We start from the raw sequence: 4464 nt of genomic DNA, 5'->3' as shown, positions 1-4464 counted from the left end.
ATATAAATATCTGCCATCAAAACCACCGGGCAATGCATTCGTCTTCATTAAGTATTTATTTCAACCAAATATTAAGCCTTTGTGCTTCAGGTGTTTGCAAAAGCATGAAGCTCAAACTAGGTTCTTCTTTCAAGTCTCGGTGACAATAATCGGGTCCAAGTGCTGGTCAAGCCAGTCGACATTAAAGACCCGTAACCCCGCATGTCTCTTCAGAGCCGTCAGGACCAAGAAGCTGCTTCAACCCTGGTGGGAAGTTGCTCAACTGAGGGGCCACCTCAGCTTGCTCCTCTAAACACCACCCTTCCAAGGTGAGCACACCCACACCTACACCACAACACCACCACACACACCGACACACCACCAAACCAGCCTGGTTTTGGCATGGTGAGGGCCATTACCCTTGGTCTATTCTTGGCCTTTGAACCATTTGATTTGTGTTTGGTTTTAAATGACCTCTGGTAAAAATGTCTTTATTGTATGCAGCTCCAGCACCTCCCACAGCAGAGGGTCCCACGTCACTGCTGGTCGATCAATTGTTTGGAAAGACATTTTTCCAGTCTTTTGCTACCTTAGTGGGTCTCCACTGAAAACCAAGAAAAAGAATATTCCAGTAAATGAGAAGGTCTACTACCTCCGCAAGTATGTTAGCGGACCTGCAAGGAAAGCCATTGAGAGTTACTTCCTGTTAGGCACAGATGCAGCCTACTATGCAGCATGGGACATTCTAGAAGAAAGGTACGGAAGTTCCTTTGTGATTGCTAAAGCCTTCAGGGACAGGCTCACTGCATGGCCAAAGATAGGACCCAAGGACAGCACTGAACTAAGAGAGTTCTCAGACTTCCTTCGAGGCTGTCAAGCTGCAATGTCTCAGATTAAGAGTCTTGAAATCTTAAATGACTGTGGTGAAAACCAAAAAATGCTTAGCAAACTTCCTGATTGGTTAACTGCCAGGTGGAACAGAAAGGTCATTGAGATTGAAGAAGTAAGCCAGGAATTCCCTAGCTTCAGCCAATTTGTTGACTTTGTCACAAAGGAAGCCAAGATAGCTTGTAACCCAGTGACCTCACTTTATGCTCTGAAGTCTGGTGATGGTGAAAAAATGAAGACACCAAAGACTCGAACCGTTGGTGCAAAAGTATTGGTAAGTAACTCTGAAGAAAGACCAGATGTTAAAGAGTGTGTCTTTTGTGAGAAGCTGTACCATGACATCCAGACATGCCGAAAGTTCATAAACAAGTCTATAGCAGAACGAGTCAAGTTTGTGCAAACAAAAAAATTGTGCTTTGGATGTTTGAAAACAGGACACCATTCAAAGAACTGTGAACAGAGAAGTGTCTGTGACACATGTAAAAAGAAGCACCCAACGTGTTTACATGAAGATCGTACTAAGAAAGAACAACGGGTTGACGAACGTAAAGAGAGTGAGAAACACTCAAAGGAGAAGGAAAGAACAGATTCTAAACAGACCAATGAAACGTCGTATGAAGCCACATCTAACAGAGTGGTGCAAGACATAAACAGCACCTATACATCCACTGTTATTCCAGTCTGGCTGTCCACGACAAGTAACCCAGAGACTGAGGTTCTCGTATATGCACTTCTGGACAACCAAAGTGACACCACCTTCATCTTGCAAGAAAAGGCAGAAACTTTGGACACGCAGAAAGAGCCTGTGCATTTAAAGCTCTCCACATTGTCATCCCAAAGAGCTGTCATTCCAAGTCAAAAGATTACTGGGCTGCAGGTCAGAGGTTTTTATTCATCAAAGAAAATCGCTCTCCCAGTAACTTATTCAAGAGAATTCATTCCTGCCAATCTAAGTCATATCCCTACACCCAAGACAGCAAGGGCATGGCCGCACCTAGAGCACCTTGCCGAAGAGATTGCACCTTTAATCCAATGTGACATTGGTCTGCTCATAGGTTACAATTGTTCTCAAGCCTTGCTGCCAAGAGAAATTGTGTCAGGTAAAGACAATGAGCCATTTGCTCAAAGAACAGACCTTGGCTGGAGTATAGTCGGCTGTGTCAATCCCTGTGTCGACTATGGCGATGCCATTGGAAGCAGCCACAGCATCATTGTGAGACAGGTGACACCTCATCTTAAGTCCCCTACTAATCTAACAAGTGAAGTCCGATACATTTGCCGAACACAAGTCAAGGAGTTAATCACTCCACCAGATGTGATAAAGGTGCTTGAGTCAGACTTCACAGAGAGAACCGTTGAGGATGCTCATTTCTCTCAAGAGGATTTCCGCTTCATATCAATAATGGAGGAAGGAGTCAGGATAAAAGCAGATGGTCACTGTGAAATGCCTCTGCCATTTAAGGAAGACAGGCCAAGTCTGCCAGATAACAGGAAATGTGCAGATCACCGTCTCAAGTGTTTGAGAAAACGATTTGAGAGGGACAAGCAGTACCATAAGGATTATGTAACCTTTATGAGTGAAACAATAGCTCGCGGAGACGCTGAAAGGGTACCAGAAGACCAACTTGACAAGAGCCCTGCCTGGTACATCCCGCACCATGGGGTGTATCACCCACAGAAACCAGGGAAAATACGGGTCGTGTTCGATTGTTCGGCGAAGTTTCAAGGTGTGTCGTTGAATGATCACCTACTTACTGGGCCCGAACTGACAAATAGTTTGGTAGGTGTTCTCTGCCGGTTTCGCAAAGGTCCAGTAGCAATAATGTGCGATATTGAACGCATGTTCCATCAATTTCACGTAAAAGCAGAAGACCAAGACTATTTGAGATTTCTCTGGTGGGACAACGGGGACTTTCAAGCCCAACCATCAGTCTACCGGATGAGAGTGCACTTGTTTGGGGCAGCCTCATCACCTGGCTGCGCAAATTATGGTCTCAAACATGTTGCCAGCCAAGGACAAGGTTACTTCAGCGAAGCATCCATTTGCTTCATTGAAAGAAACTTTTATGTGGATGATGGCCTGACAAGCGTGTTCACAATAGATGAAGCAATACAGTTGATCAGTGAAGCAAGGCAGCTTTGTAGCGCTGGCAAGCTACATATCCACAAGTTTGTTTCCAACCGCCAAGAGGTACTTGCATCACTCCCCAAAGAAGAGTGTGCTGAAACGGTACGAAATCAAGACTTAGCTTTGGGTGAGCCGCAAATCGAAAGAGCGCTAGGTGTTAAATGGTGTGTAGCTTCAGACCAATTCCAGTTCAGAGTGATTGTGAATGAGCGTCCACTCAATAGAAGAGGAGTTTTGTCAACAGTTGCCTCTATCTACGACCCACTCGGCTTTGTAGCTCCTTTCATTCTGGTCGGGAAGCAAATACTTCAGCAGATGTGCCGAGACAAGATCGGGTGGGATGAACCACTATCTGATGACCTTCGGCCACAATGGGAGGAATGGTTGTTGGATCTACAGAACCTAGCAGATGTCAAGATTCAGCGATGTTACCTTCCAGAAGGTTTCAAAAAGGTCCAAAAATACGAACTCCATCACTTTTCAGACGCAAGTGTCAAAGGGTATGGAGAATGTACGTACCTGAGAGCAATCAGTGCATCAAAACAAATCCACTGTTCCTTGGTCATGGGCAAGGCAAGAGTGGCCCCCACAAAGGTCACCACGGTGCCAAGACTTGAGCTGTCAGCTGCTGTTGTTGCCGTTCGGACAAGTGACATGCTTAAAAGAGAGTTGGAAATGAAAGATGCACAGGATTTCTTCTGGACGGACTCAAAGGTTGTTCTTGGATATGTTAACAATGACGCCAGACGGTTTCATGTATTTGTTGCAAACCGTGTCCAGCGCATCAAGGACAGTACCAATCCAAACCAGTGGAGACATGTGGCCTCCGAAGAAAATCCTGCCGACCACACGTCGAGGGGTCTCAAGGCAAAGGATTTGATTGCATCCAACTGGTTTACTGGTCCAGATTTTCTCTGGTGTGATGAGCTTCCCAGTGGAGATATTATGGTGGGAGATGTTGAAGTTGAAGACCCAGAAGTTCGTAAAGCTGTGGTACACAAGGTACACACCACAACAGCAGAAGGTTCATTGATAGATCGCTTCCTAAAGTTCTCCAGTTGGACGAGGTTGGGCAAAGCCATCGCAAGACTTGTGCGACGTGCCAAGGAGCTGAAAGGGTTGGCATCAAGAAACAATGAAGCTACAAGTCTTGAAGAGAGAAAGAATGCAGAACCTACCATCATAGGCATGTTCCAACAGGCAGCCTTCTTTGATGAAATCCAAAGTCTTCAAGACAAAAGGAAAGTAACATCCAAAAGTAAAGCCAGTAAACTGCACAGATTGGACCCTTTCTTGGATGAACATGGTATTCTCAGGGTGGGAGGCCGACTAGAGCATGCTGCTTTGCAAGCCCACATCAAGCATCCAGCAATCTTGCCAAAGACCTGTCACGTATCAAAGTTGCTGATAAAGCACTACCATCAGCAGGTGCAACATCAGGGGCGTGGTATAACAATGAATGAACTACG

At 45.5% G+C, this 4464-nt stretch overlaps 1 protein-coding gene across 1 annotated transcript in view; it reads left to right on the top strand.

The window, feature by feature from the left end:
• LOC118327852 (integrin alpha-5-like) overlaps positions 1–4464 on the top strand; it is a gene marked incomplete at its 5' end in the record, with an annotated part of 38675 nt that overhangs the window by 26032 nt on the left and 8179 nt on the right.

The sequence above is a fragment of the Morone saxatilis genome, unplaced genomic scaffold (genome assembly GCF_004916995.1).
Source record: "Morone saxatilis isolate NCDOM2014 unplaced genomic scaffold, NCSU_SB_2.0 Contig18, whole genome shotgun sequence".
Classification (NCBI taxonomy): domain Eukaryota; kingdom Metazoa; phylum Chordata; class Actinopteri; family Moronidae; genus Morone; species Morone saxatilis.
The sequence above is the reverse complement of the archived record's forward strand: the minus strand, read 5'-3'. Positions and strand labels throughout refer to the sequence as shown.